A 23,804-nucleotide genomic window follows, 5' to 3' on the forward strand; every position below is an offset into this window, starting at 1 on the left:
GATAGCAGAGTTGTAATACATTGTTTAGATGTATCACATTTTCTGTATCCATCCCTCTGTTGAAGGGCATCTGGGTTCTTTCAAGCTTCTGGCTATTATAAATAAGGCTGCTATGAACATAGTGGAGCATGTGTCTCTTTTATATGTTGGGGCATCTTTGGGGTATATGCCCAAGAGAGGTATAGCTGGGTCCTCAGGTAGTGCAATGTCCAATTTTCTGAGGAACCTCCAGACTGTTTTCCAAAATGGTTGTACCAGTCTGCAATCCTACCAACAATGGAGGAGTGTTCCTCTTTCTCCATATCCTCGCCAGCATCTGCTGTCATAGGAGTCTTTGATCTTAGCCATTCTCACTGATGTGAGGTGAAATCTCAGGGTTGTTTTGATTTGCATTTCCATTATGACTAAAGATGTTGAACATTTCTTTAGGTGTTTCTCAGCCATTCGGCATTCCTCAGCTGTGAATTCTTTGTTTAGCTCTGAACCCCATTTTTTAATGGGGTTACTTCTCTCCCTGCAGTCTAACTTTGTGAGTCCTTTGTATATTTTGGATATAAGCCCTCTATCAGTTGCAGGATTGGTAAAGATCTTTTCCCAATCTGTTCGTTGCCGTTTTGTCCTAACCACAGTGTCCTTTGCCTTACAGAAGCTTTGCAGTTTTATGAGATCCCATTTGTCGATTCTTGATCTTAGAGCATAAGCCATTGGTGTTTTGTTCAGGAAATTTTCTCCAGTGCCCATGTGTTCGAGATGGTTCCCCACTTTTTCTTCTATTAGTTTGAGTATATCTGGTTTGATGTGGAGGTCCTTAATCCACTTGGACTTAAGCCTTGTAGAGGGTGATAAAAATGGATCGATCTGCATTCTTCTACATGTTGACCTCCAGTTGAACCATCACCATTTGCTGAAAATGCTATCTTTTTTCCATTGGATGGTTTTGGCTCCTTTGTCAAAAATCAAGTGATCAAATATGTGTGTGGGTTCATTTCTGGGTCTTCAATTCTATTCCACTGGTCTATCTGCCTGTCTCTGTACCAATACTGTACAGTTGTTTTTATCACTATTGCTCTGTAATACTGCTTGAGTTCAGGGATAGTGATTCCCCCAGAAGTCCTTTTATTGTTGAGGATAGTTTTAGCTATCCTGGGTTTTTTGTTATTCCAGATGAATTTGCAAATTGTTCTGTCTAACTCTTTGAAGAATTGGATTGGTATTTTGATGGGGATTGCATTGAATCTGTAGATTGCTTTTGGTAAAATGGCTATTTTTACTATATTAATCCTGCCAATCCATGAGCATGGGAGATCTTTCCATCTTCTGAGGTCTTCTTCAATTTCTTTCCTCAGTGTCTTGAAGTTCTTATTGTACAGATCTTTTACTTGCTTGGTTAAAGTCACACCGAGGTACTTTATATTATTTGGGTCTATTATGAAGGGTGTCGTTTCTCTAATTTCTTTCTCGGCTTGTTTCTCTTTTGTATAGAGGAAGGCAACGGATTTGAGTTAATTTTATACCCAGCCACTTTGCTGAAGTTGTTTTATCAGCTTTAGTAGTTCTCTGGTGGAACTTTTGGGATCACTTAAATATACTATCATGTCATCTGCAAATAGTGATATTTTGACTTTTCCTTTCCGATCTGTATCCCCTTGTTCTCCTTTTGTTGTCTGATTGCTCTGGCTAGAACTTCAAGAACTATATTGAATAAGTAGGGAGAGAGTGGGCAGCCTTGTCTAGTCCCTGATTTTAGTGGGATTGCTTCAAGTTTCTCTCCATTTACTTTAATGTTAGCAACTGGTTTGCTGTATATGGCTTTTACTATGTTTAGGTATGGGCCTTGAATTCCTATTCTTTCCAGGACTTTTATCATGAAGGGGTGTTGAATTTTGTCAAATGCTTTCTCAGCACCTAATGAGATGATCATGGGGTTTTTGTTGTTCAGTTTTTATATAGTGGAGTATGTTGATGGTTTTCCGCATATTAAACCATCCCTGCATGCCTGGGATGAAGCCTACTTGATCATGGTGGATGATTGTTTTGATGTGCTCTTGGATTCGGTTTGCCAGAATTTTATTGAGTATTTTTGCGTCGATATTCATAAGGGAAATTGGTCTGAAGTTCTCTTTCTTTGTTGGGTCTTTGTGTGGTTTAGGTATAAGAGTAATTGTGCCTTCATAGAAGGAATTCGGTAGTGATCCATCTGTTTCAATTTTGTGGAATAGTTTGGATAATATTGGTATGAGGTCTTCTATGAAGGTTTGATAGAATTCTGCACTAAACCCGTCTGGACCTGGTCTCTTTTTGGTTGGGAGACCTTTAATGACTGCTTCTATTTCCTTAGGAGTTATGGGGTTGTTTAACTGGTTTATCTGTTCTTGATTTAACTTCGGTACCTGGTATCTGTCTAGGAAATACTCTATTTCCTCCAGATTTTCAAGTTTTGTTGAATATAGGCTTTTATAGTAGGATCTGATGGTTTATTAAATGTCCTCTGACTCTGTTCTTATGTCTCCCTTTTCATTTCTGATTTTGTTAATTTGGACACACTCTCTGGGTCCTCTCATTAGTCTGGCTAAGGGTTTATCTATCTTGTTGATTTTCTCAAAGAACCAACTTTTGGTTCTGTTGATTCTTTCTATGGTCCTTTTTGTTTCTACTTGGTTGATTTCAGCTCTGAGTTTGATTATTTCCTGCCTTCTCCTCCTTCTGGGTGTATTTGTTTCTTTTTGTTCTAGAGCTTTTAGGTGTGCTGTCAAGCTGGTGACATAGGCTCTCTCCTGTTTCTTTCTGCAGGCACTCAGAGCTATGACTTTTCCTCTTAGTACAGCTTTCATTGTGTCCCATAAGTTTGGGTATGTTCTACCTTCATTTTCATTAAATTCTAAAAAGTCTTTAATTTCTTTCTTTATTTCTTCCTTGACCAGGTTATCATTGAGTAGAGCATTGTTCAACTTCCACGTATATGTGGGCATTCTTCCCTTACTGTTATTGAAGACCAGCTTTAGCCCGTAGTGGTCTGATAGGACTTATGGGATTATTTTTATTTTTCTGTATCCGTTGAGGCCTGTTTTGTGCCCGATTATATCGTCAATTTTGGAGAAAGTACCGTGAGGTGGTGAGGAAAAGGTATATCCTTTTGTTTCAGGATAGAATGTTCTATAAATATCTGTTAAGTCCATTTGGCTCATGACTTCTCTTAGTCTGTCGACATTACTGTTTAATTTCTGTTTCCATGACCTGTCCATTGATTAGATTGGGGTTTTGAAATCTCCTACTATTATTGTGTGAGGTACAATGTGTGCTTTGAGCTTTAGTAAGGTTTCTTTTATGTATGTAGGTGCCCTTGTATTTGGAGAATAGATATTTATGATTGAGAGTTCATCTTGGTGGATTTTTCCTTTGATGAATATGAAGTATTCTTCCTTAACTCTCTGATGACTTTTCAGTGAAAATCGATTTTATTCGATATTAAAATGGCTACTCCAGCTTGCTTCTTCCGACCATTTGCTTGGAAACTTGTTTTCCAGCCTTTCACTCTGAGTGACTGTCTTTGTCTCTGAGATGTGTTTCCTGTAGGCAGCAGAGTGCAGGGTCCTCATTGAGTATCCAGTTTGTTAATCTATGTCTTTTTATTGGGACATTGAGTCCTTTGATGTTGAGAGATATTAAGGAATAGTGATTGTTGCTTCCTCTTATCTTCATATTTTGAGGTAAGATTATGTTTGTGTGCTTGTCTTCTCTTTGTTTTGTTGCAAAGCAATTAGGTTCTTGCTTTTTCTAAGGTGTAGCTTTCCTCCTTGTATTGGGCTTTATCATTTATTATCCTTTATAGGGCTGGATTTGTAGAAAGATATTGTGTAAATTTCATTCTGTCATGGGAATATCTTGGTTTCTTCTTCTGTGTTAATTGAGAGTTTTGCTGGATACAGTAACCTGGGCTGGCATTTGCGTTCTCTTAGGTTCTGTATGACACCTGTCCAGGATCTTCTGGCTTTCATAGTCTCTGGTGAGAAGTGTATTGTAATTCTGATAGGTCTGTCTTTGTATGTTACTTTTTCCCTTACTGCTTTTAATATTCTTTCTTTGTTTTATGCATTTGGTGTTTTGACTATTATGTGATGGGAGGAGTTTCTTTTCTGGTCCAATCTATTTATAGTTCTGTAGGCTTCTTGTATTTTTATGGGCATCTCTTTCTCTAGGGACATTTTCTTCTATGATTTTGTTGAAGATATTACTGGTCCTTTGAGCTGGGAGTCTTCACTCTCTTCTATACCTATTATCCTTAGGTTTGATCTTCTCATTGTGTCCTGGATTTCCTGTATGTTTTGGGCCAGTAGCTTTTCCGCTTTACATTATCTTTGACTGTTGTGTCAATGATTTCTATGGAATTTTCTGCTCCTGAGATTTTGTCTTCTATCTCTTGTATTCTGTTGGTGATGCTTGTATCTACGGCTCCTTGTCTCTTCCTTTGGTTTTCTATATCCAGGGTTGTCTCCCTTGGTGCTTTCTTTATTGTTTCTATTTCCATTTTCAATTCCTTCCCCAGTTTGATTGTGTTTTCCTATAATTCTTTCAGGGATTTTTGTGATTCCTCTCTAAGGGCTTCTACTTGTTTACTTGTGTTTTCCTGCATTTCTCCAAGGGAGTTCTTTATGTCTTTCTTAAAGTCCTCCCTCATCATGATCAAATGTGATTTGAAATCTAGATCTTGCTTTTCTGGTGTGTTTGGATATTCCGTGTTTGCTTTGGTGGGAGAATTGGGCTCTGATGATGCCATGTAGTCTTGGTTTCTGTTGCTTGGGTTCCTGTGCTTGCCTCTCACACCATCAGGTTTTCTCTGGTGTTACCTTGTTCTGCCATTTCTGACAGTAGCTAGACTGTCCTATAGGCTTGTGTGTCAGGAGTGCTGTAGACCTGTTTTCCTGTTTCCTTTCAGCCAATTATGGGAACAGGTGTTCTGCTTTCATGCGTGTATTTGTTCCTGCCCTCTGACTTTCATCTGTTCCTGTGGGCATGTGTCCTGAGTCCACCAGGCAGGTCACTTGCAGCAGAAAAGTTGGTCTTTCTTCTGGTCTCGGGCCTGAAGCCCCTCTTTGGGGCTGGGTTTCTGCTCTCCATGAGGGCAGCAACCAGTAGGGCCTGCCCCTCCTTCTCCGGGGTCCCTGTGCACTGTGGGCCCAGATGGAGCTAGTTGTTTTCCTCTAGTGTCAGAAATGTGGACAGAGAGTAGTCTCCTCTGGTTTCCCAGGCGGGTCTGCCCCTCTGAAGGTCTAGCTCTCCCTCCCACGTGATTTGGGTGCAGGGAGCTGTTTGACCGGGTCTGTTCAGATCTGGGCGCAGTCTGGACCACAGGGCTCCTACAGCTTGACTGCCCCTATTTCCTGTGTCCAGAGGCCCTATACAGTTTCCTCTTGGGCCACAGATGTGGGCAAAGGTGGGCAGAAGTGGTGGTCTCTCCTGCCCTGCAGTCTCAGGATTGCCCACACATCTGTGCAATCAAGTGTCCCTCCCACGGGGTTTGGGAGCAGGAAGCTGTGGGCCGGGATCAGCGAGGTTCGGGCGCCCGGGATTGTGAATTTTTATCCAACCTGTGACAGATCAATTTTATTTCTGGTTATATACACTAGAAACTAAATTTAGATTATACTAAGTGGCTTGCATGAAAATGACTTTTGTAATGCTGTAAGATAGATCGGAATCAACCTAAATATACACCAACAAGAGAATAGATGAATAGACATCCATAGAATTAGCTCAATAATTACATTACTGAAATAAACAGTAAGAGATACACTATGTAATACTATTTATGCAATCCAGCTACATAACAGTATCCCCCAAGAAAGTCAGTATAAATAGGAACAATGATAAGTAGGGAAATAAATGAAATTGAAGAATAACTAGAAATAAAATCAAATAAAATGGACTATCGATAACTAATAGTAACAGTGTGACTCTACCATAATTTTAATAATTGCAAACCTTTGCCCCTGAGGAACATCCTCAATCATGGAAAAAGTCAAGATAGAAAGGAGGACAAAAGGAAAAGAATAGATTAGATACAGTATAGAAAAATATTAAAATCAGTGTCTGGTTACAAGTTTTTGCCCAGCCAAGTGTTTGCTTTCTTCTCCTGCACCTGTTTCCTTACAGCAGCAAGTGGTAGTGAACAGGACAATAAGAGGCAGGCTGTAAAGCCAAACTCCTAGTAGCTTAGTATATTTTATGCTGCTGTAACAGTATATACCACAGACTGCAGAAAATAACAGAAAAATTTCTCAGTTTTCAAACTAGGACAGCAAGTTTAGAAGCAACTGAGTTCAGTCTTCAGCTCTCAGGTATCACACTGTTGTTGCATTCTCCATAAAAGACCATCAATTCTTCCCATAGAAGAAAGCAGAAGAGCAAGAAATATTGTGTTCACCCCAAAAATCTTTTTATAGTGGTATTTATCCACTCATGAATGTCACCTCCAAACATTATGTTCTGTGAAGTTGCTGACACATATATTTGGGGAGGATACATTCAGGCTAAAGAACCTGTATATCTGGATTCAGGGTTCTCTATATTTTTGGATTCAGTTGATCTCTCTGGGGAAAGTGTCTCTGTTGAAGAGCACCTGAAATAAAACAAGGTGCTTTAGCTAAAGATCTTTAAGGACCCTACGTGTGCGCATGCTGTAAGGTTCACTGCTAAAAAAGTTGACATATCATTTAAGGGAACTATTCTCCTTATATAGGGACACAGAAAATGACCCCAAATTGAAGGGGCCCAAAAAAGGAATAATTCAATTGCCTCAGTCTCTGTTGCTGAAAGTTCATCAGTTTAGTGAAGTTTGACTGACCCAAAAGTGGTTCTGGGTATAGAAGCCCTTGGAGACTTATTGGCAAAAAGAGAAGTGATGGGAAGAGCCCTCATTCCAAGGACTTAGTTTAAGCAGACCAATCCCTGAATCCCTGATTCGTGACAAAGGAGGTAACAGATAGTAGTACATATTTACAGTCTGGCCTTGGTCTGTTTTATATCTGAGGAATAACACTGTTGTAGTGGTTCCAAGACAGAACTAAGCCAATTTCTTACAAATTTGGAAAACAGTATAGACCAGAAAGGAGCAGATAAGTATACATACATGGGGGCATAAAAGGCAAAAGCTTCTAGAAAGAACAATTGCTTCTCTTTTTTTTATTTTTTTTTATTTCTTCTGAGTCAAGTGCTCTAGTTAGGATTCTCACTGAACCAGTGTAAGGATTTGACACTGACCTTAACTTTTAGTTGTAGTAACGGAAATGCCCTACCACACAGCAAAGTGGTTACCTGTCTTTCTGCAGGAAGACAAACTCGGTCATGTGGTAAGCATCCATATTATGTCCATGTGTCTCCTTGCTTTTGCTTTTTTCTCCACCTCCTCCCCCAATTCCTAAGCTGTAGGGCCCTCAGTCCTCCTGGCTCTACATCTGTTGTCTTTCTGTCTGTCTTTGCCTCCAAGGTCAAACGATTGGGATTTGCTGATTTTTAAAAATTGTAAATATTTTGTAGGCTGCCTGCCCAGGAACACAAATGGCACAGGGAGTGCCAGTCCACTTTGGATACTCTTTTGTCCAATGTCCTTGGTAGATTAAGGGAGGGAGGGAGGTGGGCTAGCACCAGATGATAAGGGAACATTGCCAGTGGTGTGTTGCAAAGTTCACGGATCAGCTTTTGTTATTAATGTCCCCTCTTCTTCCTCCTCCCCTTGGATTCCTCCTGGAGAGAAGCACTGAGGATAGGAAAGAGCAAAGTGACAGAAATGTCCATTGAGTTATAGAGTAGCTACAATATGTCTATAGCCATGGTGGGAACTTTACATCTGTCTCACTTGATGCTCACCTTGGCTCTAATTGGTCAATGGTATAAGCTTTTCCTGGGCTATAGTTAGGAAAATTGAACTGCTTGGTCATGTGATAAGCATTCCCTTCCAGGTCTCACATGGAGCTGTGATTTGGACCCAGGTTTTTCTCACTCCAGCTACATTGCCATTAGCCACAGGGCATTGTTAGGAGCACAAATATGTTAGGAGTATTAACTTATGTTCTTAGCCATGCCACAAATATGTACGGCAAGTAATTGAAAATTCTCCCTGGGCCTCAGGTCCTCTGCCATAAAATAAGGAGAAATAGCCTTTGTCCTCCCAACTTTGGGGATGATAGTAAAGCCAAAGTTGCCTAAAAATGTGGGATAAGAGTAATTCCTTTGGATAGGAAAGAATAAACACTGGCCCAGATCTGGCTGCCTGAGTTTCAGTGATGTCGTAGCCCTTCACTGTTTCTGTGGTATTTAATGAATCATCATAGGTTTCCAGGCCTCAGCATAAAATGAAGAAAGTGGCTTCAGCGGTACCATCCAGTTCTGTGGCTCTCTTATCATTTCACTTGTTTTGAACAGGGTATCTGATGCTGGAGGAACTTGACCCCATTCAACTTTTCTTGGTGTGCTCGTTATGACTGAGTGTCATGGTTTGCCAGCACTTGCTATGGTCCCTCTTATTACCCTGTCCTATGAGTCTTGATCTAAGTAATTACCCTTACTCAACGCCTTGTTATTAATCAGTGCATTGGCTCAATCTAAATGTAATCGCACTCCTCTATACTCCCTAAACCAAAATGAGTGTCATTGTCTTCATTTGGTGTCACCTGATGCTGTTCTTAGGGAGATGGGAAAGACCTAGTCTAAGGCTTGGATTGTAAAATAGACACATGACAATGGTGTAAATCCCAAAATGCTGTGATTCTAGGCTAATCTTTATATCATGCAACATGATTCTATGGCAAATCTGTATTCTGCTTGGCACCAAGAAGGGAACTATCTTGTCAGGCACTTAAGAAGCTTACTAGTTGGTAACAAAACAAGTGGGTCTCCTGGCACATTGTAGCTGTAATGTCCTGTGTATTTGACTAGGACCTTCAGAATTGTCTTTCATCGCTTTCTCAAAACCTTTTAGGAGATAAAACAGTATTAACTTCATTTTTCAGATGAGTGAGGAAGCTAAGCCACTTGAGTGAAACAATGTGTCTATGAAAGGAAGAGCTTCAAAAACGGTGTCATAATAATATGTGATACAGACTCCAAGCACAGAATGGTGAGCCACTGAAAAGAGAAACATGGGAACAGTTTAATGTTAAGCTATCTTATTCTTTAAGAACTGGGGATCACTAAAGTATGAATTTTTACACAGAAGAATAAAAGGATGCAGAGCTGATGGGGACTGAGCAGGATAAGCAGAGTCAAGAAAGACTAGGACTTCTCCTTATACCTATTGAACCTGACTTAGGGTACCATGATAGAAATGCACCAGGATTCCCACAAAGTTATCCTCATAGTGTTTTGATTGAGCCAGTCCTGCTGAGCAGCTGATGGTTTTCTCAGCATCTGTCCTGTAGGAGGTGTTCTCTGAGCCCCAGGAGTCCTGCAGGTCACCCAGCCCCCAACACTCTGGCTTCTTTCAAAAGCAGAGCTGGAGGGCACATCTGCCAAGTTCCTCTGCTAACAAGCAATCTCTTCTCTGGTAGTTGTGCTGGAATAATTGAGCACAGCAGCATGTGCATGTGATAATGTGCATGTACTTGTATGTGGGGAAAGTGGGGTCAGCTGCTGCTAGCCTGGGGTGAGATGAAGTTTCTGTCTGCTTTCCAGTTACCTTGCAACTGCTTCCTTCTCCAGATATTTGATTTTGCTTCCTTCCTCTGTTTTCTCTCCTGCTTCTTCTCACATTCCTGATAGGGGCTTCCTTGTGCCCCTAAGACCACACTGTTCCAGAACCTTACCAGGGTAAATTCTAGGACTTTCTCTAAAATGGCTGGTACCTCCAGGAAATGGGATAAGTTCCTGAGCAAAGAAGAGTAAGACTAACTCAGAAGGTAGAGGGCATAGGAGGGGCATTCTAGTCAGGTGATGTGCCCAGTCATTAGGGATATAAAGTTTAGAAGCAGGATATCTGAGTAAAAACTGTTTTATGTCCTCCTGGCTATGTAGCTTTATACTGCTTCAATTCCATCTGTCTTTAAATTGGGAGGTAATAACAATAACTTATGTTATTATCCGTATGTAGCTTTCCATTGATTTAAAGATTTTGAGACTGTCTTCTGTGAGTGAGGCCCCGGAGACTTTGTTCCCAACCTCCAAGATCCAGGAGCTTTCATTGGACACATTCCTGCCCAGGTGAAGGGCCATGACAACTCTTAAAGCTTTCTGTCTGAGGATCAGAAACTCAGCTGCAACCCAGTGTGATCAGCATTGAAGCTATGGGGATCTCTAAGAAGTGCTTTCTGGGCCAGCTCCAATGCTCTGATTGTTTGAGTGACTTCTCGTCATAGAACACATAATAGTCTCACTTATGGAAGGGTCTGTAAGACTTGCAGGAAAACAATGGGGGGAGGTAGTCATTGCCTGCAGGAGCTGAGAAGCTGTCTCCTCTTTCCTTGGTACAATCAAGCTGTTCAACACCATCTACAAGAGTAGCTCACACAGAGGTAAACCTCAGGAGATTTTCCAGCTTGAAGTCGAAGGGAAGGCAGTAGCTTTAAATCAATGCTAACTCCAGTATAGAGAGAAGAGGAAAAACAGATAAGAGATCCAGGCCAACTTTGAGAAACAGAAAGTTTAAAATAGCTGGGCCGTGTGTGTGTGTGTGTGTGTGTGTGTGTGTGTGTGTGTGTGTGTGTGTGTGTGTGTGTGATGCATTGAGAAAATACTGGTTGGAGACTAGAGCTAAATAGGTTACACAAAACTTCTTTAGGTCTGTAGTTACAGTGCAATAATATAGCACTTAGCTAATATTAAGATATCTTAGCTTTGATTCCCCAGCACCACAACAAATGTCACCTTCTGCAGATGGGCATCCACATACTGGCAACACTATGTGAACTCAATGTTTTTGTTTTTGTTTTGTTTTGTTTTTTAAACAGAGGGAGTTGAGAGAGAAGGCTGCTGGTAGGAAGATGGGGAGGACTTAGAGAGGAGAGAATGGAGGATAGGGCACTTAATAATTTATCTTTTAAAACATAAAACAAAAATTCTTAAAAGAAAAAGTAAACATTCATTCTGCTCTCTTTACGAATTGGTAGGTGATGTATTCAACCTTATGTACTGCCATCCACAGTGGCTGTGTAGCAGCCTTGATCAGTGTTTTCCTTGCTGCCAGAATTGTCTGTGTTGAATTCTGTTCTTTGCAGGCTGCTTGGGAGTGCCTTTCAGTAACTTTCACTGGCATCTGTTAGCTGACTCCTGAACAGTAGGAGAGCATGAAACTGAAGACTGAGTGGAAGGGAGCAAGCTAGTCTTGGTCTGTTCCAACCATAGGAGTCATATCAGAGGACTCCAGACAATGCAGAGCTGAGAGCCTAAGGCTAGAGAGACAACATTAATCCACAGAGGTTTATAAGGAGACAGGGCCTTTTGTATTGATTGAAACATAAGGAGGATAGAACATTGAGCATTGACTAGTTCCTAAGGATGAGGTAAAGAAAGATACTGCTTAAAATACTGGGATCGCAGTAATTGATATAAGTACATGCCAGGCCAATCACTTTGTTATCAGGGTTGGGGAGGAACAGCAGAAACTACTACTTATTTTTATAAGACCTTAGTATCATTAAACAGCAGACCTACCTTAGTTAGCATTTCCCCCCAATATACTACTTTTATTGCTTATTTGGGTATTTCACACCATACACTCTGATCAGACTCCCCGGCCATCTCATATCTACTTCCCCTTGTGACCACCCCCAAGAAAAATAAGAAAAAAATAAAACAAGTCAAATTTGTGTTACCCATATACTCACTAGAGCATGGTCAAACTCCCAGTGGCCAGCCCCTTAAAGAAAACTGAGTCCTTCCCCACCTACATCCTCTCCAGAAGCTATCAGTTATGGAGAACTACACTGAGCATCCTTATCACAAATTTTAATTGTTCTCTTCAGTGGCTTACTGTTTAGATTGTTGCCTTTTTGGTGTGTGTGGAGATACAGCCAAGATCCTTTTCCCCACAGTGGGATGGGTCCTTCTATAGCAATTGACAATGAAAATAATCCCGCACAACCTTGCCCACAAACCAGACTGATCTGGGAAATTTTTGAAGACTAACTTCTCAGGTATGACTCTAGGCTTTGTCAAGTTGACAGTTAAAAGTAACCAGGACATATACCTACTCTTCATTTCGTTGCGTTATACAAAATTGAAGCAGTTCTGCTCACATTCTGAAGATAAACCAACCTCTCTTTGCAAGAGACTCCAACTTTTTGATATTCTGTGAAGTTGTCATTCTCTGAAACACACCTTGGGAAACTCTTTTCTCTCCAGTGATGGACTCTAATAATATTTATCAGTTCTTTGGGGGATATTTGCATTGGTTTTCATTGATAAATTCTTTTCTATTCATTATCTTCTATTTCTAAGGGAAATGAAGAGAGGTTTCCTTTTAAATATATTTTTAATTTCTATGCACTGGTGTTTTAGTTGCATTCGTGTCAGTGTAAGGGTGTCAGATTCCCTGGAACTAGAGTTACAGACAGTTGTGAGTTGCTATGTCAGTGCTGGGAATTAAACCCGGGTTCATCTGGAAGAGCAGCCAGTGCTATTAAACATTGAGCCGTCTCTCCAGCCCCAAGAGGTCCCCTCCCCGTTTTTTGAGACAGAATCTCACTGTAAACCTTAGCTGTACTGGAACTCTCTATGTAGAACAGGCTGACCCTAAACTCTCAGAGATCTACTGTTCTCTGCCTCCCCCGTGTTGGGATTTAAAGGCATCTGTCAGCATATCTAACCAAAGTTCCTTTTCTTACAAATGCAGACTGCCTTCACAAGATCAAGCCAGCCAAAATCCCAATATGGGTTGGAGAGAGTCTTATGAAGTCCCACCTCTAGCTGAGAAGCTATTGACAAATGGATGTCCATTGAGGAAGAGTCACCTATCTTTGGAAATATGAGCTGAGGTTACCCATTCTCCAGTAGATGGTCCTACACTCATACATACGGTACTACATGAATTCGGTGAGTATTTTTTTAAGTGCCTAAAATTGGTAGGGAAAAATGGTAGAATGGATAAGAGAGGAATTGGGGGGGGGGTACAACTGGGAGTTGCTGAATCAAAATACATTATATGCATTATATGAGTAGTAAATAAAATATTTAAAAAAATGCAAACTTCATAGTCTGGGCTGCTGGAGAAGGGCAATGAAAAGTTGTGTCTGTTGAGATTGGAGCATTCCACTGGAAGGAACAGAAACCAGACTGGTAGCTATATGTAGTGGCTATGAGATAAACAATAGCATAGTAGTCCAGATGGACCAAGTCAGCCCTCAACTCTAAACTCTTATGTCTGCAGTCTGGAGGGTGAGATCTTACAAACATGTAGACCATCCTACCCATCCCATGCTTCTCCTATGTCTGCCATGCTTTTGATTGTTTAATAAAAGAGCCATGCCAAGGAACTGTACTAGACTATGATCTTATGAGGAAGGATGCTCTATCCTTATAACCTCACCATGTGAGATCTACCTAGTGCAAACCTTGGCCCTACAACCACAATGCCTTCATAAGAAGGTCCTGAATGTGGTCTTTTTTTTCTCCCCCTCTTCCTCTTCTTCCTCCTCCTCCTCCTCCTCCTCCTCTTCCTCCTCTTCTTCCTCTTCCTCTTCTTCTTCTTCTTCTTTACTATGTCAAGGCTCGCCTTTAATTATCACAGTCCTATGGTGGAACGGGGATTTGAAAATTACAATATTTTAGAATTGTATAAACAGCATTAACTTGTATGAATTGTATAAATACTAGTAAGCACAAAATAGGAAAGACCCTCACGTCTCTGAGACAGGCTCTGGCAAAAAGCCAAGCATGGGTGAAAAAACACACAGGATACATCCCAACCCCAGTGTTCCTCCTAGACAAACAAGTACCTGCTGCAGTAAGATCTCAGCAAGTGCTCCAGGCCCAGGGACGGCACGCCCAGCCCCAGACACTGCACTATCTGCATGTAGGTGCTGGAAAACACATCCAGATCTGCATACAACAGAGTGCAGATGGCTCCCATGTTGGGGGCCAGTTACGTTGCTGATAAGTGATGAGGACACAGGATCGACTACCACTTCCTTTTGCAGCCTAGCACTGCAGATGCCAGACAGCTGATACGCCTTTTGGTAGTAGGAGATTGCGGTATCCTTGGACATTAGTGGCAACTTCAGAGTCTGACACAGGTGTTTTACTCCACTGAGAGCTCATTGCAGCTGAGACTAACTTGTTCGTTTTCCCCTGTGGCTTGAGAATATGTCACTTCTCTGAAGTTACCCTTATCGCAGAAGGTAGTAGTAAGGACCCCTTCAGTGACCACACAGTCACAGTCAGAATATACCAGCTTGTTCTGAGAATAATGTGAATCTAACATGAACTCAGAGGAGTCGCAATCCAGAGAAAGGCTTCGGTTCAGCATCTCACCATTTATCAAGTGCTGTGGTATGGCCACACACCAACTCCTAAGAACTTATAACTCCCTGAATATGGTCTTAAGGAATCCCCAATAGCACTGTCTAGCCTGAGAAGGATCCTTTGTATCTGAAATAGTTTGGGCCCTAATGGCTCCCTCTCAAGACTCTTGACAGTAGACTCCCTCATAACACCTTTGCCTCACAGTGGGCTGGGGGCAGCTTCAGTTCTACTCTAGTGTAACCCATTACCTGGTAACCAAGCCAATCTAAGCCGAAGAGTCAAAATAAGGTAGTTTGAAATAAATGCAGACCTAGGCAACCCATTCCCCACTTCCCTAATGTACATTTCAGATTGCTGTCACTAAAGCTCTGCTGAATCAACTTTGTTTTTCCTCCCCATGTTTTTTTCTAACCATAGAAGATTTTGTGCGGAGTCTTTATCCTAGGTCAATGAATCTTGACACTTGCCTATGTAGGAAGCCTATAGCTGGGTGTCATGCCTACGTCAACCATCACATCCATCTTCCCTCTTACCAAGAGAACTCCCTTCAGCATTTCAACACTTGTTCCCAGTTGGAAAGGAGAGAAGAAAAAGGTTTGCCCATTGCGGGGGAGTCTAAGAGAAGCTTCTTCGAGGAGAAGCCATGTCTTTTGCTTCTTCCTAACCTGTACTTCTTGTGTCTATTCCAAAGTAGACAGGAGGCTGACAGCAGTGAGGACTCACTCCATCCTTGTTGCAAGACTAGCTGTAATTCTCCTCCATCAGCACTTAATAGACATTCTGCAGTGGTAGCTCTGCCCCTCCCTTCAGTCTCCCTGGAAAGTCCTGTGCTGAGCTAGCAGCTGCCTCACTATGGCCTGCAGAGCACCTAACCTCTATCAGCACCAGCCTTAAAGAGACCTGAAAAAAAGAGAGCTTTTCTTGTTGTTATACTCTGCACCTGTGCTTACAATAATTTTATAAGCTGGGTAAAACCCAGAAGAAATCAAACAGCACATTAGCATGCATCAGAATCCATAACAGGCAAACACAGGAATGTGGGTATCCACCCACAGCACTTTCCCCTTTATACTTTTGTGGTTAGCATACAGAAATAGGTTTCATTGTGACATCTCCCTATCACTGTTCTATCCTTATCTACCTACCTTCCCCCACTGCTGATCTTCCACTCACAAGGTTCCTCCCCTTATGCTTTAATGTCGTATACATTCCATTGCACTCTCTTGCTTTTCCTCTTCCTACATTTAGGGGTTTTCTCCTCTTATAGTTCCTTATCAGTTTATATATCCTGAATGTATATGTTTGGAAGAGGTGGAAGAAAGTACTTTAAAAATACAGACTATATCAGTATCATATATTTAAACCTTAGTTCTGCATATGAAGAAATACAACATTTGTCTTTTTTACACCTTATTTCATGTACTATGTTTTCCAGTACACTACATTTTCCTTTAGATCTCTTAATCTCATTTTTCTTCACTACTGAATAAAATTTCATTGTGTATATGTACCACATTTTCTGCATATGAATACCTAGACTGGTTGCATTTGCAGGATGTTCATACAGACACAATTTAATGACCCACTACGGCGATCAAGGCTAATTTGAGCATTTAAAATTACTGAGGACAGATTTTTTAAATTTTTTTTTAAGATTTATTTATTTGTAAGTACATTGTAGCTGTCTTCAGACCAGAAGAGGGCATCAGATCTCACTACAGATGGTTGTGAGCCACCATGTGGTTGCTGGGATTTGAACTCAGGACCTCTGGAAGAGCAGTCAGTGCTCTTAACCACTGAGCCATCTCTCCAGCCCTGAGGACAGATTTTTAAAATATTTTTTATTATTTAATTTAAAAATATGTGGGGGCTGGGGATTTAGCTCAGTGGTAGAGCGCTTACCTAGGAAGCGCAAGGCCCTGGGTTCGGTCCCCAGCTCCGAAAAAAAAAAAAGAACCAAAAAAAAAAAAATGTGTGTGTACATATGGGAACAGTGGAGGTGCCCACAGACGACAGAAGAGTATGTCAAGTCATCTGGAGTAGGAGTGGCCGGGAAGTTGTGAGCCACCTGGTATTAGTCCTGGGACCTGAACTTGAGTCCTCTGAAAGAGCAGTGTGTATGTACTCTTAACCACCAATCTTTCCAGCTCTTGGCATGGCCAATTGAAGGGTATATAATGTGAACTTAAGATGTAACTTGTCAGAAAATAGAATTTTTTTTGAGGAGCTGCCAGGAACATAGTAGAATTTCATCATCTTCTTCTTCATCATCATCATAGAATGTACTCTTTTAAGGACAGTGTAGCCTAGTGCAAAGATCGAATCCTGGGTTCTTGAGTTTTTTAGTTTATTTAATAAATAATTTGAAGAAGTTATTTAAATTTGGGGGTTTCATGTTTATTATCTGTAAAATGTGAGCAATAAAAGCGCAGTAATATGCATGTTACTCATTGCAGCAAGGGAGAATTAGGTTGTACCTTAGTAAGATGGTGTTAGGGATATCAGATAGGACTTGTCTTAATGTGATTTTGAGGAGAGCGTTTGGAAACAGGACTTTACTCAATGTTGGATGCTCTCAGGCCCCTCTCTTCTATCTCCCTACCTTCTCCCTCCTTCCCTCTGTGTATGTTTGTACTTTATGTTTGTGTATGTGTGCATGAATGTACATGTGTATGCATGCTTATATAGAGGTCAGAGGTTGCCACTGAATGTATTCCTAGGTTACAACTCACTTTATACCTTTGTGTTTGTCTCTGTGTATTGTGTATCTCTGTTCTAACACATGTATGCAGGTACATATATGTGGTATGTATGTGACTGTGCTCACCCACACAGGTGTGTATGGAGACCAGCGGCTGAGGTAAGAATATCTCCTTCAGTTGCTTTGACACTTCAGTCTTTGAGACAGGCTCTCTCACTGATCCTGAAGCTGTTTTGTCTAGGGGGTTGGTCATTAAGCCTTGGGGATCCTCCTGTCTCTGTTCCCTAGTGCTGGGGTTACATGCATGAGTTACCACATCTGGCTTTTCCTTGGGTGTTGAGGATCCAAACAGATCTTCATGTTTGTACAGAAAGAACATTACCTACTGAGCCAATGCCCCAGACTAACTTTTGAAGTAGGGTTTCTCATTGAACCTGGAACTTACTGATTCATTTAGGCTGGCAGGCTGATGAGCTGAAGGGATCTTCCTGTGTCCATTCAGGATGCAGGTATTTCTATAACAATGCATCTTAGTAATGTTCCACTGTAAAGAGAACTATGAAAGGAACAGCAGTTCATATTAGGGAGGGTAGTGGCAAGTTTAGTCATGTGTGTGGTCTAAATACTATTCATATTTTATCTGTGCTCAGATCTCAAGATCATAGTCTTGATCTTTCATGGTCACAGAATGGCCTCATAAAATGTTGATACTCTATGACTCTATTTTAGCAGAGGACTGTAGGAGCAAACTGATTCAACCAGGGAAGTTTCTAGTTTTAGCAACTATTTGTTTCTTTCTTACTTCCTTACATATTCCCAAAGACAAATGTAGACTGCAGGACCTGAATCTGTGATAGTCAGGTTTTCAATACCACTGAGATTTTGCTTACAGAACATGGCAGGGAAGGGAGAGGCAAAGATTAAAACAGAGACTGAAGGAACACCCATTCAGAGCCTGTCCCACATTTGGCCCATACATATACAGCCACCCAATTGGACTAGATGGATGAAGCAAAGAAGTGCAGACCGACAGGAGCCGGATGTAGATCGCTCCTGAGAGACACAGCCAGAATACAGCAAATACAGAGGCGAATGCCAGCAGCAAACCACTGAACTGAGAATAGGACCCCCGTTGAAGGAATCAGAGAAAGAACTGGAAGAGCTTGAAGGGGCTCGAGACCCCAAAAGTACAACAATGCCAAGCAACCAGAGCTTCCAGGGACTAAGCCACTACCTAAAGACTATCCATGGACTGACCCTGGACTCTGACCCCATAGGTAGCAATGAATATCCTAGTAAGAGCACCAATGGAAGGGGAAGCCCTGGGTCCTGCTAAGACTGAACCCCCAGTGAACTAGTCTATGGGGGGAGGGCTGGGAGGGGAACACCCATAAGGAAGGGGAGGGGGGAGGGGGATGTTTGCCCGGAAACCGGGAAAGGGAATAACACTCGAAATGTATATAAGAAATACTCAAGTTAATAAAAAAAAAAATAAAAAATTAAAAAAAAAAAAAAAGAATGTTAGTCTAATCAGTTCCTTAGGCTGCAGGATGAGCTGTTGAGACCCCTCAGCAGACAGTAGGTATGCAGCACCACCACGGTTTAGTAATTACTGGCACTTTTCACAAATGAAATGATTAGTACGTTTTGAAACCTAAGTTTCAATTATTTTATTTACCTCTTAGCATAGGCATAGCAAGAATTAGTTGTTACAGCATAAACTTCCCTTGACTAGTCAAGAGGAAATCCACATTAGTGAGGGCAATGTGACTGCTCATAAAATCCATAAATGCTGAGTTTAGAATAGTTTATTTTGATTGTAGAGTAGAATGTTAACTTATGAGTAAATATTATTTAGGGGTCAGAAGTAATCGTTTCTGTTAGTTGTATTATTCCTACTGTGAGATTCACAGCTTGTGTAGTGGGCATGAAGAAGCAATCAAACTTCCTTTTGGGGAAGTTCTAAAAAGAATCCCATGTGTGCCTTATTTTGGAGTAATTGAGTATTTGGGGGGTAATTTTTTTAAAAAAGATACCCATTTTTAAATAAGATATGGTTATACATGCCTTTGATCCCAGCACTTGGGAAACAGAGCCAGGCATACCTCTAAGCACTTGAGGCTAGCCTGGTCTACAGAATTCTAATCCATACTACATTCCAGAACTACATAATGAATCTGTTTCAAACAACAACCAAAAAAGGTTTGTTTTTGTTTTTGTTTTGAGAAACACTATCCTTTGGAGGTCTGAATTTCTAAAAATATCTACTAGTCTCTAAAAAGTATTCAAAGTATACAGGATAAAGTAGAATGCTGTGTGTCTGATGCCCAAATTTAAAGATTGTATTGGGAGCAAAAGCATCATCTGTGACAAGTTGAATGAACCCATTTTATATTCCTCTAAGTTAATAGATTTCTGGTGCTTGGGCTGGAGCCCACAGCTTTGTACTTGAATGTAAGTGCACTGCCTACCTCAGTTACTTAAAATTTTAACTAGAGTTAACCAGTTCCTGTAAAGCAGTCTGAAGTCTCTGGAGATCTGCGCAGGCTAAGGGTAGAGACTACAGTGAAGAAGCACACTTCTGTTTAGAGCACACCAGCAAGTGTGGAAGAAACACTGATGGAGCGTGAGCGATGAGAGTCAGGAGCACTGAGTTCGCACAGGGTAAAGAGTCAGTCGTTTAGGGATGAGCTAGAACTCCGCCAGCTGAAGCTTTTTCATGCCCTGCTGGTGCTACGCATATATGCCTCTTACTATGTCTCGTTTCCTACATCTGTGGAGAGCCTGAAATACATAAGAACTTCTGACCATTGCCATCAAATAAATACCCTTAGCACCTATACAAAACTTTGTAAACAGAAAAGAAGTAGAGGTTTCTGGTCTAAAACCCCAAGAAACAGATTTGGGCACACAAATGTTTTACAGTCTTTGTGTTTAAATATAAATAAAGTTTTTGTAAGATATGCAGTCACTGAAATATGCTTGTGTTTGTATACTTTACTTATATCTGGTTAATGAATTCTACTTTTTGTTGGATTATCTTGAGAAGGTCATACTAAGTAAGACAGGCACAAGTCTTTGATAGCTAGACTTAATTGAAAGAGAAGCTTAGATGAACCTAATCATCTTTTTACTCATTCTTTAATAGAGTAAAATGTTTAATCATTGTGTCACCTAAATCGCCATTTTAGACATAGAAAATATTTTAATGATTTTATTATTCTGCACTAAGGAAGGTATATTAGTTATGTTTTTGACGATGGGTTACAATACCATGACCAAAAGCAACTTAGAGTGTTGATTTTGGTTTACGGTTACAGGTGGCTAGAATCCATAATGGTGGGGAAGGGATGGCATGCTGGCAGGTTAATGGACAGAATGCTAGACCACAGAAGGTGTTTATGGAGCATTTAATATTCTTTAATGACTGAGCTCTTACTGATTACCCCAGAAATGGCCAATTTCAAATTGAAAAAGGAAAAATTTCAGTTTCCTTTGCACCCCTCTTCCAGTGAAAAGTGTAAGAAGAGACTCCTACTCCACCATTTGGGGCTGATCTTTCCTCAGAGTCACCACCATGCTTCTGTCTATCTATGGTGTTAATATCTCTTCATATACATCTCTAATAAAAAGGACAGTCTGTCTCAGTGTTCTTCGTAAACTCTAAATACGAAACTTTTTGATCACTAAAGAAAAGATCTGGGTCTAAGGTAGAGATAGTTCAGGTAAATGTTGGTCAACTTCCATTCTATCGATGCCTCCCAGCCAAAGGTTGTGTTTGATACTGTTGAATTTGTTACTTCTACTTGAGGGGAAATACATACAGTGGATGACAGTAGGGTGTTTCCTTTGCTGCAATGAACAAACCTGGCTTTATCAACTCCAGGTGTATGATCTTTGATTGATGTTTATTGACAGCATGTGTGTGTGAATCCAGACAGCAAGCAGTCAGGCTTCTGTGACCCCTCACTAGATGGCCAACATCATTTGAGTTCTCTGGCACTCATATTTCTTCTGTTGATTATACATAGGAAAAACATCCACCTTAAACTACTATGAGACATTGAAACACAATTTGTTTGCAAACAATACAAAAGTCAGATCAGTAGACCATACTTAAAATAGCATCTACATGAAACAACTCGGTAATACTGCAGCATAGTGACTCTGTAGGGGTGGATTTTACTGTTGACGGTTTTGAAGATGGCCAGAGAATGTGGTTATAGCCCATAGCAAGCAGACTCTATTCCCTCACAAAGAACCTACCTCCCTGAGAATATTTCTCCACCTACCATCCCTGGTACATGTTTTTTTCTATACTTGCCTTTAATACATAATTTAGTATTTTCTGAAATACCTTTCTACAGCAACTTCCATGGGTAATGGACAGAATACTAGGCTTGAAAGAACTGGGATTGAATTCTAGGCCTCCCAGGACTACTTGAGAAAGCTTCAGTTTGCTCCTGTGTGAAACAGGTATAACAACCCTGCCTCATATATTCCTGAATCAATATTGATTCCGTTTGTACCAGAATGATATAATAGAAACAGGATTACTTCTTCAGCTCACATCACTCTTTTGCTCTAGGAATTTCTTGGAATATGATAGGATGTGTCTGTGATTGCAGCGCTTCAGGAACTGAGACGGAAAGATCTCAAGTTCAAGGCCAACTCCCAAAAAAGGGGAGACTGCCTCAAAGTAATGGGAGGAGGAATCTGATGAAAAGGAGTAGATTATAGCACAATATGAGGCTAAGATATTATCCATCAAGAAGTGAATGTGGATTTGTGGTGAACCAGAGAAAAACCAAAAAAGGAGAGACAACAAGGAGGAATAGGAATGAATCTGTAGAGAGACATTGGAGTTTACAGAGAAGTTCCTAGTGAGAATGGAATGTTATTAATCAGTTTTTAATTGTTTATATTGTTATATAGCTCCTCCATTTCTGTAAACTCTTTCTGTATATGTCAGATACAAAGCCCTTCATATGATTGGATTTTTAAAAATTATGAATCAGGGAAAAACACTGTTCGTAATGGTTCTTGTCATCAGATAATAATAATAACAATAATAATAAACAACAATAATAATAATTAGAAGGTTAACTATGAAATCTGAAGTTTATTAGAAGCCCCAGTTCTGAACCACATAGGTTTCTGAGCCCTGAAGATTTCAAAGAAGTCTCTAAAGAAGACATTAAACTTTCTTGACAAGGGTAATGTTGAGGACTTGGGCCAACTTTATTTGAATTTGAAAGGACAGGCTGCCCCTGTGCTTATTTCTGTTGAAGTAGTCACGCAGCACAGGTGTGCTCCTCTGTATCTGGGAACTCTGGTTAAGTGTTTCTAATAGCCTTTCCAGATGAAGCGCTAAACACTCTTGACAAGTGCTGCAGCCACAAACCATCCCACTTCTCTAAACTTGCCAGGTGCAAGTCAAGAAGGAAAGAGAAAAGAGAAATTGGAGGATCTAAGTATTAACAATAATTGCCACTTGCTGTGCTATGGCCTAAGCTAGAGGGGGTTAGAAACCCAACTTGGTTGACCACAAAGCCCCAAACATTGTGCAACCTGTTTCAGGGCCCATCTCAATTTCTGTTATCCTGACTTAGCTTCCCTAGATGAGAGCAAGACTAAGAGAGCCAAGGGCAGGCCCATCAGGTAAAGGATCTGGGGATGAAATTCAAAATAGAACATCTGTTTACAGGGCACTGTATATTTTTTTTATTGGAGTTTTCCTTAGCAACTCTCCTGGCACCTTCCCCAAAACTTCCTGGTTTGTCATTTCCTTATGACTGCACTGACATGTAGGATTGCTATATTAACAAATGAAAAGATATCCAGTCATACATAGATTTTTGGGTAAATAATGGGCTTTTCAAAATATGAGCATGCTCCATCCAGCGTTTAGGACTCACATATTAAACAGTAATTCAATTTATCTGGAATACAAATTCAATTGTGCATTGTGCAATTCATCTGGTAACCCTGCTTTGTCTGAACATAGTGTTTCAGAGAGTAGAGGGATGAGAACTTAGGGAATGTCCCATACAGTTGCCTTAGCACAGGGAGCCTTGTAACCTGCTATGGCTGGCAATTCTTGAGACAGGTGCTTCATGTATAGAGGTTAGGTAGTTCTTCACCACTGGTGGAGCCTAACTAACCTTCATGAGGTCCTTAGGATATACCCAGTCATCACACTGAAACACCTACATCTCTTGGGAAATACTTTTCTTGCTGGCAAATTGGCAGCTGGTGATGGGTTTAAACTTAGAGGAGCAAACAACAAATGAATTCTGACACTGCTAAGTGAAACCCAAGACATTTTAGTATTTTTTACCAAGCACATATCCTAATTGCTGTTTTAAACACAGGCAAGCTTTGGGGATATCGAAATTCTAGATCTGGAAGGTGTTGCTACCAGAGATCACTAAAGTTCAGCCTCTGCTTCTTTATGAGGCATTTCCAGAGTGTCCATCCCTCACCTGGTTATTATTACTGTTGCTTTTTACCTTGGCATAGGCAGTGTATTAAGAATTTCATGTTCATTTTCTTGTATAAGTGCTAACGGGTTCTGTGCCCTATAATAATAACAATAAAGTACAGGACAGGGGAGGGGAGTGCTGCATGCCTTTAATCCCAGCACTCAGGAGGC

At 40.7% G+C, this 23,804-nt stretch overlaps 1 protein-coding gene across 3 annotated transcripts in view; it reads left to right on the top strand.

The window, feature by feature from the left end:
* The window catches only part of Plp1 (proteolipid protein 1), a 59,397-nt gene that overhangs the window by 14,699 nt on the left and 20,894 nt on the right, over positions 1-23,804 (top strand). For 2 of the 3 annotated variants that reach the window (XM_017601913.3, XM_017601914.3), the window contains exon 1: positions 12,826-13,020. The exons of the other annotated variant lie outside the window; for it this stretch is intronic. The gene's annotated coding sequence lies outside the window, so the exon portion shown is untranslated. Of the gene's footprint in view, positions 1-12,825; positions 13,021-23,804 lie in introns of those variants that run through there. 3 annotated transcript variants of the gene reach the window in all.

The sequence above is a fragment of the Rattus norvegicus genome, chromosome X (genome assembly GCF_036323735.1).
Source record: "Rattus norvegicus strain BN/NHsdMcwi chromosome X, GRCr8, whole genome shotgun sequence".
NCBI classification, from domain to species: Eukaryota; Metazoa; Chordata; class Mammalia; order Rodentia; family Muridae; genus Rattus; species Rattus norvegicus.